The sequence below is a fragment of the Strix uralensis genome, chromosome 16 (assembly GCF_047716275.1).
Source record: "Strix uralensis isolate ZFMK-TIS-50842 chromosome 16, bStrUra1, whole genome shotgun sequence".
NCBI classification, from domain to species: Eukaryota; Metazoa; Chordata; class Aves; order Strigiformes; family Strigidae; genus Strix; species Strix uralensis.
This window is the reverse complement of record NC_133987.1, coordinates 17,620,850-17,648,501: the sequence shown is the minus strand read 5'-3', so window position 1 is coordinate 17,648,501 and position 27,652 is coordinate 17,620,850.

Here is a 27,652-nt window from a genome sequence, read left to right as displayed (position 1 = left end):
ACCCAAGGCTCTGCCTTAGCAGAGAGTGTGCCATTCTGAAGCACAGTTATTCTGGTTTTCCTCAAAAGCTAGGACGTTATGTTGTACTTGAATGAGGACTAGTGCTTAAAAGGCTTGACAGGGCATAAAGGATGCTCTTTACAACAGTTTTTCAGTGAATTTTTGCTAGGCCCTGGGTATATAGACCCAGCAAATTTCTAGTGATGACAGTTGTACTGAAAACAAAATGCAACTCACGCATCCCTAAGCATGGCTCACAGTTCAATATCTGTTTCAGTATTGGTCCTTGGAGAATCTGCTCAGCGTTTCCTGAGATAGGGAGTTACAGGAGAGAGGCTTAAATATTTATGGCACCTTAAAGCATGAAAAAATTACTGCCTCTATCACCATCTCTATCTTGTTTTGCGGAAGCAAAACACAGAATCACAATACAGTGTGGCACATTTTGTGTGGTAACAAGTATTAGAAGAGTTTGTGAAGTTAGAACTGAGGGCTAATGCAGAGGTTCTTACCTCTGTGTTTTGTAAATCTATCTCTATTTTAGTCTTTTAGAAGTGCTAATAGTTTTAGGTATTCACTGGTTTTCCCGAAGGTTGGGAAGTAGTTGGGTGTAGTCATCTGGAGCTGAAATATTTCCTATTACTTGCCTGTAAGAGATTTATTTAGACATCCTCACTGTAGTGAGAAAATAGCTTGTGTATGTGTCCTTAAAAGAGCAATCTGCAGAGAATATACCTATATTTGTGTGACAGATAAACAGTTCCATCAAGATGAAGTTGAAGTTAACCTTGTACTATAATGCTTTTGTTATTCAAGCTATGGTTTAAGACAAGAAAACTCCTGAAAACCTCTTGAGGATGGAAAAGTTTTTATCCAGATGCAATTTTCTGTTTTGGGGATCATCGGTTACCTAAAGTGATGGCTGAGTATCTCCTGGTGTACATAGGGCTTCTAGCATAAGCATGTGAAACAGAACTTGCAAGATGATGCTGTGAATAGCTATTCTGCTTGGTATGGGAGGGTTTAGCTGGAAAATGAAATGGGTCCTCAGGCTGCCTGTGGACAGTGCTGACACCTCTTGCATATTTTCTGTATTGCTGGGGTTGTGTTCTAGATCCTAAAGTTGAGCCTTCTCCCTCTATTTAATCTTACTGCATTTTACTGTGGTTTACATTAAGAGGGAGTAGTGTAACAAGTGACTGTGCCTCCTGAGTTTAGGAACACTTTATTGAGGTTGACAGAAGCTTTCATTTTAAACACTTTCCTATAAAGTGGGAGAAGTCTGGAGCACCATACTTGGCAGTTTCCTCTCATGCTACCATTTTGTTCCAAATGAAATATGACAACACAATAGTTGCAGTAATTACAGTAATTGACTTCAGAGAGTTCAAGATGATCATGTAATTAGCTGCTTTATGGGAGAGAGATCACCACCATCTCCCTATTTCCACGCTTCTGTGGTCTTCAAAGGTATATTACACAGGACTGTAAACCAAAGCACTTCTACCTGAATTCTGAATACAGTCCACGAGGCTGACTTGTGAATTTAAAAACAAAATCAAACTGCTGTTAGAAAAAAATGCATCGCCTTTTTTCCTAAATAAGAAAAGTTGTCATGTTGGTGCTCTCGCAGAGCCAGCACATGATGAGAGAGGCTGTAATTGGCAGAGAATTCATTTAAAAAATGTCTCTTTTACTAAGGAATTGCAGGTAATTTCAAGAGAATAAATTAGATGCCATAAAGGATCTTTACTGATGTCTTTTCAAACTTTCTATGGGAGGAGAGGGCAAATAGTCTATTGAGAATTTTTATATAAACTGTGAATGAAACACATAAAGCTCTAATTGTTAGGAAGCCACTGTGCTCTAAACGGTTCACATATAATAGGATCATTTCTGTGCAGCTTCAGTAGAACGTTCTTCCATTTTCTGGAAAGCAGACTTGTGGCATGGCAGACGTTTTGTGTTTCTTTGCCTACAAAATAATTTTGCAGTTGATGATTAGTTGTAAAAGGAACATAGATACCTCTGATACATGCAATAGTAATAAATCTTTAACTTTGGAAAAACCTAAATAGAGAAAATCTGTCAAGATTATTAGAGATGTATGCAGCTTTGGAAGCTCAAGACAGAATGGAATTTCCTTTTCACCTTTTGTATACTATTTCGAAACAGTAGACATCAAAGCTGGAAAACTTCAAAACATACAATTAATCGCTGAAAGGGCAATATAGACACATAAAACAAAGTATGAGATAGATTCAGGTCTTTTAGTCAAAACTGCTACATAGAAAAGACATTCTGAGCTATAAATTCTAATTAAAATCCCTTGGTTGTTTATACAGTTTTGTAATTCATTAGGGTCTGCAGTAAACTTACAGATTATTGTCTTCATCCTCAGAGAAGTTCAAAACTTAACTGGAACAAAGCTGAGCAATTTTATCAAACGGTGAAGTTAGCCCTGCCTTGAGCAGGAGTTTGGACCATAATAACTTCTTGAGGGTCCCCTCCAGCCTGAGTTATATTATGATTCTATGGTTAACTTTAGTATCCTCTTAATTTAAGATGATATCATCAGAATTCAGACTTGAAGGTAATAGGTATTAATCACTTTTGTGATCCATGATAACTAATCGGGTGATCCTGAGGCAGCCCACTTGCTGAGTAAAATGTATTACAATAACCACTAGAAGCTCTTGCTTGTAAATGTCTGTAATGGGATTGCTCCGTGTTCGGACAGACATTCTTTGCGGTAGGTGACATTTGAAGTGCTCCCTTATTCTTTGATGTGGCCATGGGGAAAAAATTAGGTATAGAAAGGAAAGATGGAATTTTTCCTGCTTCTAGGTAGGAAGCAGTAGGTGAGTGACGGTCATGGCTGTTTCAGTACATAGGGCAGCTCACTGCTAAAAGTTGTTACTTGGTGTGCATGCACACATTGAGAGCGTGTTGTTCTTTCTACAAACAAGAAAAATAGTCATCTTAGACTCTGCATTAGTTAGTAGAGATCATAAGATTCCAGATTCTGATGGATCTACCTCACCATCTGTGAACTAGTTTTGCTTTCAGATCATGCACTATGAATTAGCACTTGAGTTTCAGAGGGTTTAAAGGGTTTGAAGTTGTAGCAAAGTCAAAATTTCTACATGAAATATGTAGCAGAGCAGATAGCTAAGCAAGAACATCCACAGCTTTTAAAAAGCTGCACCTCTAGAGTTAGAAAATTAGAAGTGAAATCCTCTTCAAAGTGATAAATGCACTGAAGCCTGTGTTAAATAACCTCTCAAGGGACTTCCAAAAAAAAAAAAAAAAATAGTCCCTTAAGGGAGGAAGGTTGATCTTCTCCTGTATGTTATTTAATGTTGCAGTTGCTTTCCCTGGTGCTTTAAGTTTAAAGTTTCAATGATGCCTTGATCTGCTGATTAGGATTTTGATGATGTGTTAGCTGCGAGCAACTACAAGTGAACGTTTTTCAGATGGGAGTTTCAAATGGAGAGCCGTGCAGTACAAGCATAGAAATACAACATTCTTTGGTTGTCTTAATTCCTTCAGTAAATTGACATAACTATTGCCCAAATGATCCTTTCTTATAAGTATTGTTAAATGATCTGGAATGCAATCATGTCATTGTTTCTCTACTATCTGGGAGCTCATGACATTTTTTTTCTCCTCCTTACTTCTCCTGTGAGTACATAACTCAGAGGTTATTTTTCTCCTTAGTTCTTTTCCTGACTTCATTCTTTCTGTGTATAAAGGAATCATTTTTATCAGACCAGGCTTATCACTATTGAGAAAGCATGTGGCTGTTATGTCATGACCAACAATTCCCATGTCAATATCCCTTTTCAAATTTTATTGTAAATCACAGTAACACATAAACTCAATTTATTGTTTCTTTAACTACTTTTGTAAAGGTTATTTTCCTCCATAATAGTTCTCCTTAAAAAAAAAAAAAAAAAAGAATTCCTGGCTTAAAAATACTAGATAATAAATTTCCCTTTTAAAATTGCAATAAAAAAAAATAAAACCCTTGGCAATCTAGAGCTTCAAGCTGATACTGACAGAGTTCCTGGCAGCGTTGCTTAGTGATTTCTGGCTTTGAATGTATGATACTCGTGGAGAAAGCTACAACTACTGGCAGGATTTTCTGTAGACTGAGGGCCAGGATCAACATGCTCCTAACAAGCTATGCCTGAGTTGCAGAATTGCTTCAGTGACTAATGCATTTGTAGGAAACATTGCTCTGGTGCAAAAAGAGTTGCAATCTCTGTAATGAATTAGTTGTGTCAGAAGCAAGTGTGTATTGATTGTCTAGATAGGATTATGAAGCACCAAAACCAACTCCATTTAATAGATCCATTTAATCCATTTACTGGTTACTCTAGTGAGATCCCAAACTATGAAGCACTGTGATGTGCTGCCCCAGATAAGAGCTTTATGGTAGAGAAAGTTCCATATGTGAAAGATTTTCACATTTCAAAATTGGCTCAGTTCTGCATTGGAGTGAAACAAAAAAAATCCCTGAAGTTGTTTAAAAAAACCTCAAATGAATCAAAAATCCCACTCAACAAAAACAAAATAACAGAAAAACACGCTTCTATCCCCTGCAATCCTCTTCCACCTCTCCCAGGGATCATGTAACAGATTTCACTGAATTTAAACATTTTAATTTTGACTTTTGAGGTTTACTATGTGTTACCCTCAATACAGAGTCTTTTCAAAAGGAATAGTAGAAATACTTCCTTCTATCGGGTCAAAACAAGCCGCTTTGGACTCTTTCAAAATGTCCGCACCTTTTCCATAAGGTATTTCAGGGAAATTCAATTAATGCTTTGATTCCGAAGGAACTTGGCATTCTGTTATATGGTTTGTGCAGAGTTTGTCTAGTTTGTTGAGTTTGGAGACAATTTGAAGGAGCAGTTTAAGGTAGATGTTGGTAGGAGATGGTTCCCAGGTAAATGTCACCAGGGCCGGGATTTCACCTCTGAGTAGCCCAAACCTGTTATCTTCCTCTGCTCTGCATGCTAATGTGGGATGGTACACTGTACACAGAGGGTTGACTAACAAAGCAAATGGTTTCTGTTGCCCCTTGTATCTAACACTAGTTTAGATGATAGGTGACTTCCCATGGAAGTTGACTGCTGACCTGATTTCATGTGTGGGGAAAGGTGGTTTTTCATGTGTGGTGTAAAGCCATGGGAAGTTAAACCCCAGTGAGCTTTCACATCTCCACTGGCGTTGTTTACTTTTCATCTAAGCTTGCTACCATTACTGGGGAGAACCTTACCTCCTTGCTAGACCCGTTGACATTAATGAAACTATTTACAGTAATGCAAATACTGTTCAGAATGACTTACTCTTTCTCAAAACCTGTGCCTTCAAACACCCTGTGATTTTGTAACATGTAATTCTGGTGTGGAAGGAGTCTTGAGTAGTTGTCTTGTTGCCAAGTCCAAACAAACCAAACGTTAAATCATATTTACATATATTAACCCCCTTAAAATATTTATCAGGGCTGTCAGTTGCTTAAAAGCTCCACAACATGTATTTGTTTTTCATGTACTTTTACTTTTCTTCCTGTTTTGCTGTGTAGCTCATCTGCTTGAGTTTCCCCATTATTTTGGTGTTATTTTTCAGGATGAACAGGGGAGCCTAATCAACTTGAACTAAACCATTCATTATTTTACATACCCCTATGGTGTTCCTTTCGAAGGAAACACAAGCAGTTTTCACATTGGAGACAAAATATGTTCAGCCTTCTAAAAGCTGAACGCAGCACTGCATGGGAAGGGCATTTTTCATTTGTAATAGTGTGCACAGGCTCCATGCGTCCGAATTAAAAGCAGCTTTCAGGGAGATAGTTCAGCAGCACTCGCAGCTGGCAGTACAAAACCAGAGCTGCTTGTATCAGGAGGCAGTCTGTGCAAGTCTAAAAAGGATTAGCTTGAGTGACTTCCATTTTCTCCCTTCTGAGTGGATGAACATGGTAAAGTAGTTATTTCCTGTGGTTACATATTATATACAATTATGCCAGTTGTGTGAATTATTATTTTTTCCTCTAGGAAAGCCTACACGGCTCACTGAGGTTTTTTGTTGGTTTGTTTGGTTTTTTTTTTTTTGGTTGGGTTTTGTTACACCTCAAAATGATGTGTGATGGGAACTTGTCTGCCTTTGAAGAGATTACAGGTTCCCAAGCTTCAAATTCCTTCTGCCCAGGAAAATGTTCATGTGTGCTATGACAGAAATGAGCTGGTAAATATTTTGGTCATATTCTGCAACAGTTTTAGGTCTTCCATGATGTAATCACAGGTTTAGTATGTTTAAAAACTTAGTTCTTTGTCTAAAGTAATCTCCAAAATCGGGTATCTAGAAATCAGATAGAGTGGTGTTTCTTTCCACAGAGAGCACATGATGTTGTTCTTTTCTTCCCAGAAGGAAAGAACAATCAGGAAGTCTTCTTGCTCAGGTGCCCCAGTTTGACACAGTGATGTTCCATCTAGTTTGGAAGATCGCACTTTGTCTCCTCTCTGGATCTTGGTCTCAGCTACTTCTTTAGGCCTTCTCCAGGAAACACAAAAGGAACAAACCAGGCAACTAAATAGCTCAAAAAATGTGGCATCTCTAAAGTGTTTGTGGCCATATCTACAGGTATTTATTTAATTGTTCCTTCCATAAAGTCTAAAAGAGGATTTAACCAGTCCGTTGACATCAGTTGGGTCTAGCAGCCTTCGCCCTTGCAGCATAACAAATGTATGGAACTACATCAAAGACACAACTCTCCTTTGATTTTGGTTTAGCTATTTCCACTTGAAACAAATGTTCCACACATAGCACACTGCTGGTTGTAGAAGCACGTTTATCTATAATGCAAATTGTGGATGAATAACAGCAATAGGAAAGAGGATTTTTTTGTCTGATTTGTTTCATTATGCAGGTATGAACAACATGGACTTCAACTGCCTTTGGAACAATATTATTAGAAAAAAAATCTATCTCGGCAAGAAACACGTAACGGGATTTTGTTGTGGATTTTGTTTCATCATTAGGTGAAATGCTCCTACCTCTTAGTTTCATATATATTCCACTGCTGGCTTTGGTATTCGCTGTATGAATTGTGGCTCAGGTGGCAATGCATTTCCACAAGGAGACAAGGTGATAACTCTTCTGACTGGTTATCGTTTTCTCAAGAATAAATCTGGAGGGATGGATGCGAAAAAATATCATTGGATCAATGGCAGTACAGGCAGAAATGGTAGCCCCTGCAGACAAGGGTGTTTTTTCATTTTCCTTTATTTTGGCAAACACGGTCTTTCATATTCATTGTAGATTGTGCAGGGCACGTGAAGTGAAATGCAAAGGTGAAAGAAGAAGAAGGAAAAAAAGCGGCAATCTGTGGAAGTTGAGATTTGAATTATAGTGTCTCATAAAAGCTGCAATAAAGACTGGGGCTCTGGTATAAAAACACAGGAAGGAACTGTCTCTTTCTTGAAGAGATTTTAATATTGGGTCCCAATCCTGCAAAGAATTACACCACTCTTAAGCTTAATACATATGTTATTGAAGTCATCAGAACTCCAGGACTCTGAATTGCAGTCTTTATTGCCAGAATACTTCATCTGTGGAGATGAATGTCTTGTTGAAGTTCATGTGAGTTTATAGTGTAAAACAGTTAATGTTAACAGAACTTGTGTTCACAATCAAGGCTACAAGTACCCGTGTATGGACAAAGGGACTAGAATCACATATAATGCAGCAAAATAGCTACAAGTTAATTCCTTTTTGTCTGTCAGTAGTACCAATACTTGCCTTTTCAAACTTTTCATTCTTGAATTGCCCCATTTTGTTGTTTTACTCTGGCACCTCATTTTCTTTATCATTAGTCATCTTAACTAGACAAAAACTCTGGGTTTTTGCAGGCTGATCAGTTTAGGGGGAAAAATTGGTAATGGAGTCAACTCTCTAGATTGCAGTACTTTACTTAGAAAGCACAAATTAAAGACTTCTCCCCCCATATTTCATCGTGCAACGTTTCACTGAAAAGTTTTTATTTGCTTGTTTTTTCTGTAGGAAAGCAGTTAAATTATTTCTTGATCTCTTTCTCTTTTCTTGCAATTTGTTTGATGCTGTTCTTGCATTTATTTGTCTTCTGCTATATTTAAAACAATAACCAGAAGATCTCTCTCTCCTTTTAACTCCTAACGTTCCTTTATTTTGAATTACAACAGGTTTCTCTGCTTAGCTTGAGGCTCATAATTTTTCATTAAATTTTACTTAAACAATACTGTGTTCACTGGCATTGAGACTTGATCCAGCCTGTGTCTCTAGGCTGTACAGTTATGGGGTCTCTTTTTGCAAAGGTGAATTTGGTGTATACAGGTGTATTTCACGTGATATGAAAACTGTTAAATCTCTTAAATTCCCTCCTTGACATGGCTTGTCAATGAAGGCTGCACGTTTCGTGTGTGCTTAGGAATCATTGCTTTCTGTACTTTATTCTGGTGTGAGGGCCAGGATACAGTAAAGGTTACTGTGAGTGCCCACTGGCAGGATCCCTGTGACTGTGGTTGTTCAGATGGGGAAAATGCTCGGCTTTGCCTGCTCTTTTATTTCAGTGCTGTAGACCCTGTGGTGTCATCAAAGTGCATAGCACGCTTGCAAGCAGAATGCCAGCACATGAAGGCAAAACTGAAATAATTGAGCGAAGCTGAGAACAGGAAATATATTTGATCTACAAGTCAGTTGCCTCAGATGTGTTGATATTGGAGCCTTTTAATACCAATATCTGGGGAGAGGGTGGAAGGAGCGTTACAGGAGAGGGGGAAGTCATCAGGCGAAGCCTGTAGGAGTTGCACCTGCTCTTGCCGTTAATCAGTCTTTGAAGACGGCAGGAGAGGAGCTCCAGCCTCGTGGCGCTGGCTTGGAATTTGGCAATGTAAGCAGATGTTATCCTGTACCTAACAAAGAGAGGATTATGAATCTGACAAGGCTGGGCATATGGGATAAAGTAATCTTATGAAAGACTGTTATCTGCTCTCCTAACAGGGAAGCAATGGTTGCATTTTTTTATTTTTTTAATAATTTTAAGCAGCTGTTCAATTTTCAAAATGAGACTCGATGTACACTGCAGTCTCTGTAACTGTAAACTCAAAGTCAAAACTCAAGGTAAATGAATCATCTTCAAATAGCACTTGAACTATTAGTGTGTTGCAGAACACGATTTCTCTTTTTGCCTGTGGATTTGCAGTTTTTTCCCCTTTGCACAGACCTAGTTTTGATGCTAAGAGAGATCATGTACAAGTAACATGCAGAATAGTTCTCCGTATGCTCTCAAGTGTTACCACCAACAGGATTAACTGATCTGTGGGAGTGTAGCGGTCTTAGAAAACAAGTCTGGTCTCATACCTGGAGATCTGATTCTTTCTGTGTAGGAACTGTACGGCTGTTAAGTGCAGTCTGTGATAATTTGGAGAGGGGACTAACCCCTCTAACATGCATGGTTTCTGGTTTTTTTAGTTGCACTAATAAAAGAGTCACACCGGTAGGGATAGCTGTGTGATCTTCTATAGCTTTCCATCTCTAGCTGTTTTTTCAGAGGGGAGAAAAATACAGAAGTGAGAACAGAACAGGAAAAATAGAAAAGGGAAGGGGAAAGGTAAAGAAAGAAAAAATGTGGCAGATATCTTCTATTAGAAGTTGTAAAGTTGGAAGAGTTGGCATTGCTGTAGATAGTTCAGGAATTAAATTCTTATTTTCATTGGGCAGAGAGAAGAAAGCTATTGCTCCTCTCAACTTCTGCCATCCAAACAAGCGTTATGCCCCCTCATGCTCCGGATTGTGCCTTAGGGCATACTGTACCCTAAACAATACATGTAGTTAAATAACCGAGGAGGAGAGCAGTCAAAATCTACAGAAACTACACTGAATCCATGGAGGGCCTGGAAAAATGCCAAGGTCCGTACTGCTACCCAGGTACTTCTGTACTGATTCTTCTTTGGTAGAAGATGAGCCTAAAGACATACCTAACGAGCAGCTGCTGTTTATCATTTTTATCAAGAATACGGAGTTTGTTGAGAGGTCTGAGCACAGCAAACACGGCAAGTGTAAGAATGGTTCCTGCTTCTGCCGATACAATTTTTGACTCAGTGATTTGTATACATCATGTGGGAGTATGTGTTTGTGCTTGTAGAAGTGATGAATAGTCCCCTAACTCAGCAAAGAAAACTTCACTTTAATCTTGACATTGTAAAACTATAACAAACATAGTCTTCCACCACCCTCTAGACTTAGAATAGCCATATTTGCTACATCCACTGCGTATGACTTGTAGTTCCTCAGTGGATTAACAGTCCTTAGAAAACCCTGGTATTGATGCAGTTAAACCAGTTAAGCTTCCCGCTAAGATAACTAGTTTTGGGCTGGGAAATAACTTTTTTTATAGCAGTACAGATCTTTTCAGACATGAGTAATATAGCCAAATTGGCCACAGTAGTATAACCAGTTTACTGCTATAATAATTGGATATCCAAGTACTATTAAAGTGATCTTATGGTTGATGTAGCTGTAGATAGCTCAGTAGTTAAATTCCAGACAGCATATTCCAGACCACTCAGATTATCAATTCTTTAGATAAAATAAGTGGCAATGGTGTAATGTGTATAATAGGGTCTTCAAAAGTGTTTGAACTGATAGACCAGAAGGAGAGGCTCAGTAATATGATGCCTGTTGTTGAGTTGCGAGTGGAAGCATGGTCCAAACATTAAAGCAGTGGTTGGGAAAATTTACGTCTTTGATCCTAGACTTTGGACACCACATCTGCTTGGTATGACCTCAAGAAACTTGTTTTCCTGTTGTATGTCTACTTGATGTTCCTAGATTCTTCCTGTCTGTGTGTAAATTGCCTAGAGAAATTAATTCAAACCATAAGCTATAGATCTTTTGCGTAGAACTGTGCAAACTTTCCTTTTGAAAGGAAAACTCAAAACCATACATTTGAAACACAGTGTTTGTTTCTGATTCTTCTCCTTCCCCTAAATAACTGGGGCTTTTGTTATTAAAATGCTTGGAAAGAATTGTCATAAGAACACACAAAGTTTCATATCAGCTGGAAAATGTCTCTCAGCTCAGCCTCTTAGGAATAATACTAGCAGTGAGTAGCACTGCTTGGCCCAGTTCTGCTAGCTGATGTGAAAAGAGAAGTTTCTTTTCCCTTTACTCTATGCGCACTTGACTCCCTTCTGGTTGCTGGGTAATCCTGGCGCTTTTATTAATTGACACCAAAGTTCTTTTACTTGAATAGGTACTATATGCTGAAAGAGGAGTGGTCAGATTCATTATGCTAACTTTATGGCACACTGAGGCAGGGTTTTTTTATATGTTTAAGTTACCTTAAGTTCATCCATAGCAGTCCTATTTATTGATCTTAAAATTTCAATAAGATGCTAAGAAAAAGGTTAATTTTCATAAGATATAACGCCTGACTAAACATCAAGACCTTGAATCCCCCTGCTTTGTTTTATGTTAGCTAAGCTTCCTGTAGGTACCAAGTAAGGCTTGGCACTAGATTTAAATGGAGACATCAATCCCTATTTTTATCCAAAAGGAGTACAGTGACATAGAGCCTCATTTCACGTCCTTCCTTTCTTTTTGGAAGCTCATGCAATGCTTTTTCTGTACTTCTAGTAGACATTTATCAAGTCAAATATGAGAATATAGTTAAATGTAATTGTTAATATGCTAATAAGGGCGAAACTCTCTCTTGTCATGAAATAACGTGATGACCTTGAGTCACGGTTGTTGTTCATGCTCAGCTACGTTTGCCAATGCTATCCACAGCTGCCTCTCCCCAACTTTCCCTTAAGTGTCTAGCACTTGGCACCTCTGCTGCAAAGAACAGTGCACCTGTTTTAGCCATGCATTGCGCTCATGAAGGAAAAACAAATCAAATGTTGTTTGATGCCAACTGTTTCCAGATGTCCTTATTAGTCCAATATTATTTGATTTAGCAAACGTAGCCCTGCTATTTTATTCAATACCACTGAATCTGGTTTTTAAATCCCAGAGGGTGTCAGAAATACCCCGTTGTTATTCCCTCTGCACATTTTTCAATCATACCTAAAATTGCTTTTGCACATAGAATTTACAAGATTAGGTTACAATTAGCTGTCTTGCTGGATTTTGATTGCATCTGTGTGAGAGGAAAAAAATCTTTCTGCTTATGAATGAGTTGGCTAGTTGTGCGTCCGTACTTGGCATGCAGCAGTTCTTAGTGGCTTAGAGTATGATTTTTAATGACTTAACCAACTTTGATATGTTTAGACTTAATATAGCAATGCAGCATGCACAGGAATATTAGCACTGAAGGAAAGAAATTTGTGTAATCTTTTCTACCTTGCTCTCAGTACAATAAAGAAACTAGCAGTAGATTTTATGGACCAAGTAGAGAGAAAATGTATTTTCCCTTTCACTACACCCCCCACCAAACAATCTCATAAATGGTTTTTAATAAAAATATTTTTTATGTGGTAAATAATTTTGATTTATTTCAATCTATGAGCTTCTTGAAAACAGTTTTAGTTTACCCTGCCATTTTTAAACTCCACTGTTCAGGGATTTTTCTCCAGCTATACTGAGAATTTAGAAGAGATCCACTCTGAGGGAGGATTATCTGCTATCTGCCTAATACAGATTTTTCTGCTTCTCCTAAAGTATTCAGTGCTGAGGGCTGTAAGAGCCATCTTACTGAAATAGATGGGCCTCAAGTCCAGTCCAAAAGAAGTGTCTATATTATTTGTTGCTGTCTGTTACACAGCATTATCTTCTCCTTGAATGTACTAAACAGGAGAACAGTAAGTGACAGATACAGGAATAATCTGGTGTATGTCACTGCAGCTTCATCCAGTTGTGGAATCGAACGGAAAACTACCTAGCTTTCTGTTGTACAAAATAGTGGAAGAGTTCCCAAGTGAATTAGAGCCTACATGCAAAGACGACACGTCCTAGACATTTGTATGAATGCAAATCCTTTTGTGTGAAGACTTGGGATAGGGACAGAAACTTGCAAGAGCTAAGCAGTTGGTCTTAGCTTTAATATACATTCCTCAGCTCTGAGCTTTAAACGTTCGAGCCAAGCAGTTGGTCTTAGCGTTAATGAATGTTTCTCAGCTCTGAGCTTTCGATGTTCTGTTCAGCCCTCTGCATACCCTGGCACTCTGGCTGCACTAGAGAGGTGCAGTGTTAAGGACAGTGCTAAGGATATTTTTCACTATACTTGGACCAACTCAAAGCGATGATGTTCATTCCTGAAGGAGAAAACTCCCGGTATTTTAAAAACTGTGTGTACTTGTCTTATGTTAAAAGCAATCATATCATCCGTGTTCCCAAAATACAGAACTGCATTTCACTGTCAGTGTGTCGGGTATTAACATTCTCTGTGCTGTAAGAAGGCTGTCGAGTAAGTTTTAGACTTAGATAAAGGATTGCCTCTTTTCTTTCCCTGTTCTTAAAAGTAACTTTTCACAGATACTGTGAATGGGACAGGATGGTTGAAATTGGGCTAATAATGGAAATCCATGGCTTATATAAGACCATGTCTTTTCCTGTTTATTGTGCCCTAATTCTTTGTGTTTCTGGGCTTCCCAGCTTTTTCTCTGGGTTCCAAGATGTGTTTGTAAACTTACTAGTCTTGAAAACTCAATAACTGCTTCTGGAACAATAAAATCTTCCCCTTTCTCCATCAAATCCTAAGTCCTCTGAATGCCTGAACCTTCTTTAATGACTCTTAACACTAACCTTACGTACATATGTATCTATATTTAATTTAAGGCAAATATTTCAAAAGGTAACAATAATCACTGAACTAGAAGTTAATAGAAGTTCTGTCATTGTTATCAGTGCTTTAAGAGTTAAACTACTGCTGAGACCTTTAGGGGAAAGAAAATCACCATAGAATCTCATGGCTTACGTTATTTTGGGTATTCTCTTGAGCTACTGCTTCCTCTACCTGAAAAACTGTGATTTCCATATTATTTTGCTGTATGGAGGGAGGTTTCATCCTTCCTGGCATACAAGGATATAGTCTTTTCTGAGGGCATATTCATATCAGAATGCTATGCTGCAACTCAATTTAAGGAAAACAATTAAGGGGAAAAAGGAAGCTACTGCTATGTGGCCACAGAAATATATCCCTGTTAGTCATTAGGACCTATGCAAATACTACTACCTTTAATCTTCAACTAGGGTACAGTTTTTGATTCCTGAAGAAGAGCTGCTTCTAGGTTTCTGATTCAGCAAGGACCAATGCATGTCAGGAGATGAGAGATTTGGCATTGTTAGAAGTGTTTGGTGTCCATAAATACCTGGTTTTGCTCTGTGTCACCAATGGAAAGGGGTAGATGAATTTTGAACCTAGAAGGAAATGATCTCTGGTATTACAACTCTTCATTACATCAAGATACTATGATCCTAAGATTTACGTTTTCTTACCAGTTTACACCATTCCCCCCCCCCCCCCCCCCCCCCCCCTTTCTGGTAATGGATTAGGACAGCTTGGCCTGAGTAGAGGAGGTATGAAGAAGAGAAAGCAGAGCAATGCCAGATATTTCTTTGTCTGGAAAAAAAAAGCCCCACAATTGCTAAGACTATGGGAATGCAGGTGCTAAAGTGCTTTTGCCTCTCTGATCTTTGGCATCTGGAATTGCTGAATCCAAGAAAGATATACCAGGGCTTCAACAGATCTGTTCAATAGAGTGTGTAAATAGATAAGATTTAATTCAACTAATGGAGAAATAGAAAAAATGTGAGGACAGTAGTTTCAGTAGACATTGCCAGCACTGCTTGCCTTCCCCCCCCCCCCCCCCTCCCCGCCCCAGCAAATGCTATTACTGTAAGAGGCAGAGCTGATAGATTTACTTTCTTTGCTGTTGCAGTTTAGGAAAGTTCAAGAAGTCAGCTGTCAGATTCTGGGGCCCTTGCAGGCTAAGGAATTTCAATTTCAAAGTACAAGAGATTGAAGTCTTGAAACAAAAGATCATCAAAGACTAATAATTCCTGACTGTTGCTGGAGCTGTGAAGTGGCTAGGAAACAGTGCCTCTTTTTAAGGGGCAGTGAGTGTGACAGTGAATCTTGCACTCAATTAATTCTGTGGGGCCATGTAGGATGATATGAGGGAACTCAGATGTGAACGAACATTTAAGGCCACTGAAAAAAACCACCATGTGAATGCCCACGAAATTGCTTTCAAAGTAACAGAAGTTCTATGAGAACTGCTGAATCTCATTTCCAAAGCACCTCAGAAAGCAGACTGTCTTAGGAAGTCTTGCTGTGGAAGAAAGTGTAGCGTACTTCAGACCACAGCTCCAAGCGTGTCAATGTTAGCTGCTAACTCTAGAGTATACTCAGTTCAGCACATAGATACTGTTAAATGTATGCATATCACCATGTAAATGACATGCATGCATTTTATGATTAAACTACAGAAAAGCCATATTGGGTGGATTGAAAATCTGAATTTTCACCTTTTGAACGATGTTTGAAATTCTGCCTGAATTACTTAAATTTTGGCCTCCCTAAACCACACATTGTTAAGTGTATTTTTCAGCAAAGAAACTATTTGTCACAAAAATTGCAAAACTTTCTATATGGTGACCTTTAAATCTTGTGTTGCTACTTTCCAAGACAAGCTTTTTCAGCCGGTAGATTTACTTTGCAGATTTGTTTGTAGGTTCAGTGGATTTACTCTGTTCCCAGATGTATTATGTTGCATTTGACTGTATTAAAATTCATTTTTTTTTTTAGGTTGCAAGTGATTCTGATCTCTCTGTAATAGTAACCTGCCTTTCCTATCTGCTGTTCCACAAAGATTTGTAGCAACAAGAAATTGTACTAGCAAAAAAATCATAACACGGTCTTACTGTTGACAGAAGTCTGCAACGATGTGGGGCCAAGGTCTGTCTTTGACCTAAGATTGGAAAAGGACCAGCTGTCTTTTTTTTTTTCTTATTAACACCTACATCTTGAAGTCAGTCAGTCAACCATTTTGTTGGTATGTCTTGTTTACATCATACTGTGCAAGTTCTTAACCAAAAGCTGAGTAAAAAGACAAGGTATATGGCATCAACATAGCTGCCTCTATAACTGACCCCAAGTTGCTTAAATAAGCAGACTAATAAAATAATAAATTTGCAACAGCACCTACATCCTATCATAAGCAATGCTGAAGGACTTATTTTCATTGGTGTGTCCCACATGTAGCATTAAAATGCTTTCTCTACTTCTAACCAGAGAGGGAAATTATGTATAGTTCTTCAGGTAATCTTAAAAAAGAAAAAAAAAAAATTGTAAATACATTGACAGTCCTTGAATCTCTTAGAATTTCCTCAGTCTGTTGACACTTTAGCTAAAAAACCCCAAAAGAGGCAAAAAAAGAAGCATTACTAGTTCAGAAACCTATGCAACTATGCCTTTAAGTCATCGGTGTATATTCTCTAGGATTGTTGGTACAGAAAAAACTTTGATTTTAGCAAGTGGTCCCCACTAATTTTCTTTTGACAGAAGGTAAGCCGTATGTTCTACATATGGCCGTAAAAGACTCCTGCTTTTTATTGCAACTTGATAGCCATGCCAAAAAAGCCACAAAACCTCCAGATTTCTTTCATCCAAACTTGGCTTGTTGAGAATTAATTCTTTTCTCAGATGCTGGCCTTGAGCTACTTGCTGTTAGCGGGTGTGGAAAGGAGGTGGAAATGGTGTTTCCCCAAAGCGATGAAGCATGTTTAGCTGGCAGCAGGGTGGATTTCTACAGGGGAAGGATGGGGCAGAGATGGGGAGACAGAGCTGGCAGAGCTCCTGCAGCAGGCAGGGTGACTTTCGAACAGAGCAGAAGATAAACCCGTTCTTCGCACTTGAAAGTGGAAATAAGAAGGAGCTTTCCCTGGGCGTGGGAAAGGACCTTGCAGCATTTGTTTTAACTCGAGAGGCTGCTGGAAGTCACCACACTGAAAGCAAGATTTAAGAAAAGGACTGGCCCTACAGGGATATCATGGGCACTGGATGTTTTTGTTTGCAATTTCTTTTAATCTATTTTCCCTAGTAAATCCGAGCTCTCTCTATTTTAAGTTATTACTGACTTATTCTAAGTCAGTAGTTTGTGCTTTTGCAAAACCTGCCCTGAGATATTATAAGCAAGTGGTGTTTCTTGGTGTGCTTGCTTTAAGAAAAAAAAAAAAAGCTTCATCTCCAGAGTCAAAGTGATTTAGGATCCTATTGCATTATGTGATGTGTTTATATGATAATATGTGAACACATGTTGCTGCAAGATAGGCTTAGAATTAATGACACCTTGCACTGAATGATGACCTGGAAGAATTTATTGTATTTTCTTCTATGGGTTGAGTGTTTTGGAATGGCAAGATGTACTAGTCAACAGGAGTTGCTTTTAGCTTCTGGGAGGGGAGTAAGATCCAAGATTCTCAGGACAGAAATTACAAGAACAGTTACTTAAGGCATATGGCTTTAGCAAAGGCCAATGGTGGATATCAGTAGGAATGCTCTTCCAGATTGAATCGTCTGTGGTTCGTGGGGTATGCATACGTAATTATACAGAACAGTAGCTTATGTGTTATATATACACTGACACACACAGGGTGTGTTTTGCTTCTCGCTCAGAGTTTGAAGCTGAAGTGCCAGCTTCTTTGAGTATTGAGGAAACTGTGCCAGAACGCCAGTGAAACTTCTCTCCAGCACACTTAGTAGCAGGCTGCTGTGAAGCAAGCAAAAATAGGCTGGGCATAGCACTGTGCTAATCTGGCTATATTGCTCTCAAAATGAAGTTAGCTTGAGTACAGCCGGCAAGGCTACAGGGAGCTTGGATGTATTTCCATTGTACTGCAAGTACGAAAATAGATGGTACCCAAAAGAAAAGAGAATTTATATCCTGTATATCAGTAGATTTCCCCAAAACATCGCAAAGGGCAAATTACTCAAGAACTTTAATCAAGTGACTGAGTTTGTTTGGATTAAAAACCTTTCAGCTCTATTTTCACTCAGCTCCCATGTTTGTGTGATTGCTTCAATTTGCATTTATGGGCCTAACATATTGAAGCATCAGCACTCACATCTAAAATCGGCAGTGTTAAGACTATGCACTAGGAATTTTTATTTAATCAAAATACTAATTTAAAAAAAATTTAGCCAGTGGAATAATGAGAGAATACCAAGGAGCAAACAGGCCACTTCATTTTTAAATCTTCCCCTGCCACTGATGTCTATGGGAGACATTATATTCATTTATTTTCTTTATCAAATTATTGCTTTTGCCTTTAGACTGGAGGGAAAAAATAAACCACTCACCTTGCATGGCTGTACTGAGGACAGCAGCATTCATTGCTACAATGGCTTCTGGGGTGTTTTGTGAATTTGTTTAAAGGGCTGGTAATAAGGGGCGAAATAAGCCACTTTTTCAAATCCATTCAAGTCAGAAAGGAATAGTTTGTGTGATTGTCTATGTAATGCATCATTGCCCTCTTCTATTTTACTGCAGTGATAACTGCTTACACAAGATCTGTGTAGTAGTGATACAGCTGGTATACAAAAATGTAGAAGAGGAGTTCCCGGTTTTATTTTAGCCAAGTATCAGGAAATAGGGAAAACAGCTGCTTGGGCAATTCTAAATGTCAAAGTAGAGGCCACCACAGCATGGAGGAGCGTCTCTGATACAGAAGCCCTTGCAGTTGAGTTGCAGAGATACGAGGGCAGACTACAGAGCTGCCAGCACCGTTCCCTGCACTTAGAAATGGTGAGTCATCATGAATGAAAAATAGCATCAGTGGCATGGGGTGCCAAGATTTATGACGAACTGTTTTGCCTGTCCAACAGTGCCAAGAACAGAGTCTTGCTCTTCTTGGTTGTCCCGGGGTCTATCCAGTAGCTGTTGAGCTGATGGAGTTTATAATAGTTGAGTTACTCCGTCTTCTCCCCTATTATTTTTTTTCTTACCTGACTGTGGATAATAGCAGCTATCTTCTTGTGTACTGAGAAAGCTTGCATTGGAGGGAATGTTGCTGGTCCCCGAGGTGAGACTCCCCTGGTCTCAATAATGCGTTTTTGAGGCGGGTCAGGCTGGAGTATATCAGATTACCTCATCTGAAATGTGAATGGATATTGATCGAATAGAATATTGTATTTGATCTGTAGGTTTTGCATCATTTGCAATGAGTTTGTATGCAAAGGTTATGTTTTAGTACGACAGTACTTAAATGATAAACTTTTGAAAAGTCATAATTCATTCCTTTGTGCATCAACTATAATGTTATCCATTGCACAGGCAAGACCTCTCTAATATGGAGAATTTGTAGCAAAGTGGGTTTTTTAGCCCTTGAAATGTATCGAGTGCTTTCTAGCACTTTAAAGCACTATATGTGAGCTTATTACAAAAGAAACGCCAAGTATTGTGTTTCTGAACAGTTCCACTCCATCAAATCCAATATCCCCATCTTTGAGTGCTTTATGAAAAAAAACCCCAAACCCAGTGAATTTCAGATGGATTGTATGAGTGTCCAGAATCGGGTCTTTAACCCAACAAAAGGCCTGTTAATTATTCCTTTCTTCGTGCGTATTGTAAATAGCACAGCTAAACTGAAGCAGGTATGGGATTAAGAATTGACTCCTTACTGCAAAATCACCCACAAAATGGGAGTTTGGGAGGAAGATCCAGAAGGACTTAAGCTAATGCTAACTCAACCTTGTTATTCTTTTTGCCTTAGAAACTGAGGAAAACTGATTCCCTTGTCTCAGAAAGTTGAAAGCCTTTGTGCTATAGGTACCCAACCTCAGATATGCTGTGGCAGGGAGTGGGAAACGCTTCCTGTAAAGAAAAGACCAATTATGAGATACACTGTGAAATGGGTGGCGCCCAGAGCTTTGGAGTATGTGAAATGAAAAATCTTGGGAAATTCTTGTTTGCATCATCAGTGCTGTGTCAGATCCTACAGCCTGCAGTGAGTAGGTGACCTGCAGCCTGATGTGTGTCTGCTTTCAGCTATGGTGTGAGCATAAAAGGGTACATTCAGACCAATAAGAAGCAAAAAATTTGGGGGGGGGGGGAAGCACAAGAAATTCTTATGCTGAAGACGAGGATTTGTTATCTACCTCCAGGAAATAGAAAATATCCCACAAAGTTAAAATAACAGAAAAGGTTATTCGTTATAGGTTTATAGAGTTACTTTATGGCTAAGACTTGGTAATAAAAGTATATATATGAATGCAGTTGATAATGTTGGTAATGTGGAGTAATGTTTGCAATAAGAATCAGGGGACTTGGATATTTAGTCAGTTCTGCCATTGATTTACTGTGTCAGATTTGGTCAGCGCTGTGCCTTCATTTGTATCATGGTGAAGATGGGTGATAAATTTGCTCCTAAAGAGCTAGTGGATTTTTAAAGATTTTTGAGACTGTTAAATTTGCAGATGATCACAGGGTTATGATTGTTTGGAGCATTACTTTTAAAGTAAAACTATTTTGAATTCCATTTTTTTTTCTTCATAAGGAACTTAACTTTTTTACTGAAAAGTTAATTTACATTATCAGCAAATGTTTCATGATGCCCCCATAAGAAATATTAATTTACTTCTCAAGGTTTCATTAAACCCCAAACTCTCATGTCTTCTTTGGTGATAAGACAGCTTGTCTCATTCATGGTCAGCCACTAAATCATTTGTGTCAACCCTTACGTTGATGCAACACCACTGCACGTAGACCTAAAGTTGGAGTCTTAAAGCAGTTCTGTTGTAATTTTTATGTTGATTGCTTTTGGGATTTTTCACTGGTCTGTCTACTGGCATAAATTATTGTTAGTAGGGTTAACAAAAGTAACAGCAGAGAGGGAGGACTCAACTGTGCGTTCTCCAAGCAGTTGTTACACAGATTGCAGTCAGAGCAGCCTGGGAAAACCTCATGCAAAGCAGCTACCGGTACTTGCCATGCTGTTACCAACCTGCCCTCATAATGGAAATAAGTGAATATCCAAGGGTGCGGGGGCCTGTCTCCTTGTCCATTATCCTGAGAAGGTTTCAAACATTTGTTTAAAAAATACTAACAATAAAAGGAAAAACTAGAAACTGTTTGAAGGATGTGGAGAGGAGGAGGAGGAAAAATAAAGATCCTACACATGGGCTCAGACAGCCTGGATTTGCAGGCAACAGTCAACAGGATGAGAGAGGCTTGATCTATGGGTAAAGTGTTAAACTGGGATTGAGACACACAGGTTCATCTTTCGGCAAAGGCTTCAAGAGTGCAGTCAGCTCACACGCTCTGTGCTCGGGGTGCCTCTGCAAATCCGAGATAATAAAGTTCCTCTTCGCTCACCCTTGGCTGGTATTGTCTGCAAGGAGTCTAAGCTTTTTCAGAGAGAAGCTGTTTTCCTCTGTACGTTGTACAATGACATGCACAGTGTTATTCAGATTCCAGAATGGTTGAATGGATGTTACCACCCCATATGCATGATAGAGTTTGGATCAGTAATTTATCATAATTTCATGGGATGAAAAGGAGTATCACCAGATTTCTTTCTTCTTGAGGATAGATATTTTGATTAATTTTTTTCCCTTCTCTTCAGGGGTAGCACTTCACATTTTATATATTTCAAGGTAGGGAAATTGCTCACTTGACAGCTGTGGATAAAACACGAAATTTTAGATAATGTTTTAAATTCACCAGGGACAAACCTGCTTCAAGGTAATTTATAAATTAAACTAAATTCAAATATTGTCTCCTGGCGTGTATCTGTAATTAGAAAACTCTCTTGAAGAGGAAAGAGATGGCTGGTATACAAATTATTTTGCATCTAAAAATAGGAATGTCTAGAGATTGGGTGATATCAGGCAAGTCGTGTGTTGAGCAAGCTTTCTTCATTTTGCATTTAAAAGTTTTTTTCCCAGCTCACCAGCTTGACTAGCTTCAAGCTTGCTATGTAAAAGTTAATGGGGAGAGAGTCACAGTATGAGATGTTGAATTATTTGTGACTCTACAGTTTCTTTGGTGTGAATTTGATTTCAAAATTCCCTCTTTTCCCAACTCCCCTGTTTCTCTCTCTGTTATCTGTCTTTCTGATACCTGAAGGGGGGAAAAAAGTACTCCTTAGAGGAAAAGCTTTTTATGTTTTGGGAAACGTTATTTCAGAGCTGCTTTACGTTTCTTTTCTTGGTATCATCAGCCCACTTAGGCTTGTATGTGAGAGCATGCAAATGCTTCGTGAAGCCATGCAGTAGCCTTAGTTAGTATCAAAGGCTGAGGGCCTCTGAACTGCCCTGCACTGCTGAGCATCTGGATGTTGGCCTGCTTTGCTCTCCCTTCTCCTCCATTCTTTCCCTTCCAATTTATTTAATTCAGTGTACAGCAATCTGATTTGCATTCTTGCCTTTCACCTGCTCTGCTAGTTGCTTTCATTTGAGCAGTTGCTTATCTGTCACTGGCTGCAGTGGCAACATTTTTAGGCATGAGGACAGGTCATGGGCGACATTGGTATATTTTTTTGTCGCAAGCCTCGCAGTTGTATTTGGGCTTATGAACAAGGGCTATGCTGCCAAGTAAATGCCAGTGGCTTTCCCAGTTTCACGGTTCTGATAAAAACTCTCTGCAGTGAGAGATCATTCAAGCACATGAATCAGAAGAGAAAAGAAACAAAAATATCCTTTGCAAGTAGTAGTGTTTGGTAACATACCTCTAGCAGATTACACTTTTATTCAATTTCTTTGTAAAGGGGCCATGTGTCAAAAGGCTTTTTACCTAGATCTGCTAAAATGGTATATGGAAGGACAACATATTTTCTTCACCTTTTACCTTGGAGCAGTAAACTTTGTTGCTGGGAGGTGACATCAGTCAAAAACTCTGCCAAATCCAGGTACAGCAAGCTCCAGAGCAACCTGTATTCAGTAGGCTTCTAATTCATTTTTGGAAGCTTAATGCATTCCAACTGAGTTTTCCTTATTCCACTGTAATGTAGAAGCAAAGCTGCAGCTGTGTTGCAGCTGAAGGACATGAGAAAAATGTGTGGAAAATATCTGACTCATCTAAGTAAGGATTTGTAAAGTTTGTGTAGCTTTCAAAATGGCAAAAGCAGTATTCCTCGGTGTTTCAGAAGACGTTCAATATTTTGGCCATTGGAAGGACATGCATCAGCTCATCTGCCCTCTGCTTGTTAAGCAACTTAGCACATGCAAATCTGTGTGAAGCAGAAGTTCATTAGCAACTACAATTACAACTGGGCAAAAAATAACAACACTGACTTACTTATTCACCCCAAAATACTGTTGTCTTCTCACTAAAACTATTTTGCAGGATTGCGGTAGTTTTGAAGGAGGAGTGGAATGCTGTGGAAAGCAAGTATGAGGGTTTTCCATTTTGAAAGGAAATACTACATTTGTTTCAAAAGTAAAAATAAGTAGATTAAATGGTACGTTAAAATAGGCAAAAACGTGAAGACAAAGCCACTGTTATTTGGATTGAAAGATATATATTCTCCCTAAACTAAAATTTTTCAAGCCTTTTAAATCAGAAAGTTAATCTGAAAATCAGTTTTTGACATCGCAATAATAAGAAAGGCATGAACATCCAGTTTTAGGGAAGACCGGTGGGAGCAGACTACAACTGTGGCCTAGTGGAAAAAAGACAATGTAAACATTTTGGGACATGTAATTAGAAACGGAAAAAAAAGTTGAAAAGAAAGATAGCAAGTCATTTCTGTTCACTGTAAGCATTCAAATTAAAAGAATGTATACTTTAAATGTAAGGCTACCAACAGGTCTAATCATAACTTTTGAACTGTATGTAGTATAACTTCTTGCTCAAAGATCGAAATCACTTCAAATCTCACACTGCCAAATTTTCACCACCACTTTAATGAGTCCTCGGTCACCAGGCTTTGCTGATGATGTTGCACTGTGAAACACTCCTTACAAATGATTTTAATCTCTCTTTATTAAGCTTTTTACTTCCCTTGCCAATATGCAGGAGCTACCTTGAACAGTTCTTTTTTGTTGTTTGTGTTTCAATGCATTTGCAAGGTAGTTTCTTTTCCCCAAACATTGTGAAATGGGTTTTTTTGTTACATGGTGATGGATAAGCCTTTTAATATTTTAACAGAAATTACTTCAATAAACTAATTACTTTCTGTAATGTGTGGTATCTGAACTGAGATCATATGCAAAAGAGCTATATGATGGAAACACCTGGGTTTGAACATGTTGTTATTTTTACAACAAAGCCCTCTGTGTGTTTTCTATATCTTCCTTAAGAAAAGGTCTTTATTTCACCATCTGAACTATTTTGTCCTTAGAAAACAGAGCTTTGCCTACTGTGTTGAAGGGAGAACCTGGAGAATAAATGATCCTGCTTGATTTAATATGCAGCAATCAATAACTCCATGAGTTACTGGCAGACTTGCTTCATACATGGAAAATGTTAGAAAAGTGAATGGGAAAACAAACATCAACATATGATTAAGTCTTTGTTATTCTTGTGTAATGTAGTAAGAGAGTATTAATGAAGCTAAGTTAATTTATTCTTTGTATTTTTGAATTATACGTGGAGGGTTACAACCTCTGATCCATATAGAGCTTTTCTGGACTTCAGCTGGGGAGGGAGGTCATTTCCAGGGCCATCATCCTTATGCAGGAATCTGTGAACACTGGGGACTTTTGAGCTGAATTTGACACAGGAAAGAGGCCTATTGGAGGTCTAACCTCGGAGTTCTGATGGCACCCAAGGGGGTGCAGCTGTGGGGCATGGTTTTGCTGAGGCAGGGAATAGAGGTCACTGCCAGGCGGTGCTGGGGTTTAGTTTCCAGCCACGGGTAGGAATGCTTGCGTTTGGCTTCCTGGCAGTGCAGAAGGGTCTAGAATAAGGCTACAAAATGATTTTCTTTATGTTCCTTGTTCCTTATCTTCTCTGGTGTGAAAGTTTGGGGCTTAAAAGGAGGAGAAGAGATCACAGACATGAAAGTGAGCTCTAGTGAGTGAGGAGGTGATAACACCCAATACCATGCTGTATTGCTCTGTGTGATGCAGTTGGTTTTACGGGTTTTTATCTCTTCTTTGGATTAAGAGGCTCTGAGGCACAAGAAGACTTGATGTATTTGCTGCAGTATAAAGGTAGTGATGTGTCTATGCTGTGTTGGGTAAAGGAGCAATTGAAGAGTGAGTAGGCATACTTCAGCTTGCCCTCTTTTAGCTGATACAGGTTAGAAAGCAGGGAAAACCCAATGGCAGGCTCATGAGTTGCCTAAATACCTATGGCTTGCAATCAGCTTGGAGCATCTGTTAAAGCCCCTGTTGTACAAGTTAAAGCTTGCTTAGATGTATCTCACAAGTTTTCTATCCCGTTACTGAAAATGCTATCTAGACTCATCAACAGGCAATAGACAACATGCAAAGGTTCGGAGTGCAGAGTCAGGGAGCAATCATGAGCTCTTAGACCAGATCCTTTAAGTAGATACATGTCATCCTCTTGGAAATGTGCCTTGGCAGTTCTTCTTTTGAAGTCAAAACAAGAAAACAGAGCTGACTTGGAAAGTAAAGTTCTGTCCAGGGTTCATCTAGATTAGGGTCTCTGACTGCTGCCCTCAATTCACAGCTTCTAAAAATATGTTAAGAATTGTGGACGTGTTTGAAACTGATGCGATGAGAGTGCTGTTGGGTAACAAGTTGTCTTAGGTACATAACTTTATTCTGTACAAAGCCACGCTTCAAGGTGTAGCCAGGGCAGAAGTCCAGCTCTGTCTCAAGTTAGTGTGCTGTTTCTCTTGGGCTAAATGCACTTCTGTCTGTGTTTTCCTGTACTGATGTTTTTAGAAGTTGCTATGTTATTGGGCCCTACAGAAACTTTTAAGGTACGGTCCTACTGGTGAATTTAGGAAACGTTATTTTTAGTAGTTTACTGCTGAAAGTTAAAATGAAGTAGTGATGGGCCAAAACCATGAACATATAGCTGCAGGTAACTTACATTTTAGGCCAGTCTCGAAAGGCATCATCGGAGACTGTTCCCTTTAAGCATGTTCAGTGTGACTCCAGTATAGCCTGGGATTTTGTTTTGATTGCAAGGGAGGGTTTAAGCCACTTGATTGTCTCATTCATCTGTGCTAGGGATAGCTGGACTGTCCACTCACTATACAAATGGAAGAAAATGGGACTTATTTTACTCGGGGATCATATTTGTCTGAATATTGAGCAGCCTGACAGTTTCTCATGCCTTTCAATCATGTTTAATTTACATAGGAACAAATGTCTTATATCTTCAAAGATACTGCATTTTTTGATTCATTGTATAGGAAATTACTGCAAGATGGTTTTTCAGTTTTCCTTCTAATACCTACACAAAACTCAGTTAACACTAATACCAATTACCTGTGAATGATTTCTGAGAACCCTATTAAACAAAAAATATGAACAGATGACAACTATTTAAAACATGAGACTATGTCAGTTTTAATATCCGTTACGTTGCTGTATTCCCAAGCCATAAAAGTGAAAGAATAGCGTGCAATGTGTAAAAGAAATTTGTTACGGTCACTTAAAAAATTGTTTTTCATTATTATTAACTACTAGAAAGTCAGATATGGATAGTAAATATTCTTTGCTATTTAGGATGGATTTTCATGAACTGACACTTCATACCACACAACTTAAAATATTTGTTCCTGTTTAAGTGTTTTGCTGCTGCTTGCGAAGTGCTTTAAGTATTTTTGATTGCTGTATGTAGCTATGGAGATGTATGTAGCTATAGCTACCTTATGCTTCCTCTGTGAAAAGGTACAAATTGTGCAAATAGTTCTCACGATTGCGCTCAGAACATTAACCAAGTGAATCAGGCGGATAGTGGGTTGCCTGAGTCATAATGTTAAGCTATACCAAAGGTGCAGCTAACCAGCACTGGTCAATAAAAGGTGTCCAGGGCAGAGAACAAGAAGAAAACAAGCATAAAAAAAGATCTTTAAGGATACTTCCCCAATCATCTGTGACTTACAAATTTTTGGATACTTGTAGTTGTTAACCCTGGATGAGATTTTTTTTCCTCTGAATATATGAAATACATAAGTTCTCAATTCATGTGAAATTTCAACACCAACAGAATCCCATGGGAATAAATTTCAATAGCTCTTTATAATGAAATGTATCTTTTAAATGGTCTGATCATAGGTTAAATAGCTTTGTTCTTTTGAATTTCAAATTTACATCTGACAATGGTTTCCTATTAACCAATTCCAGTTGCTTAGCTCTTATTATAGAAAATGTCTCAACTATGGTCCTGATTTTTAAACGTGAGTTTATCTTTATCACTGCTCCCCCCAGCTTTTTTCTTTTTTTTTTTCTTCTTGTTTTTGGTGATTAGTAGTCAGCTTAAAATTGACCAAACCTCAATTACAGTTTCTGGACTTGCTTAGTGGAAACTGCAGGGGTTGAGAAGCACCTTTAGAGCGGATTGTACACTGCAACAGCCAGTACAGTAACGCGTAAAAAAGACATAATAGATGAACTGCAGAGCAAACTGAATTAGATACAGTTACAGCAGTGTAATGAACTGGTGCCTTTAGTAATTAGCCAGGGCTGAAGTGATCTACTGCGGATTATATTCTTTGACTCTCTCTAATAATCTAAGTCACATTT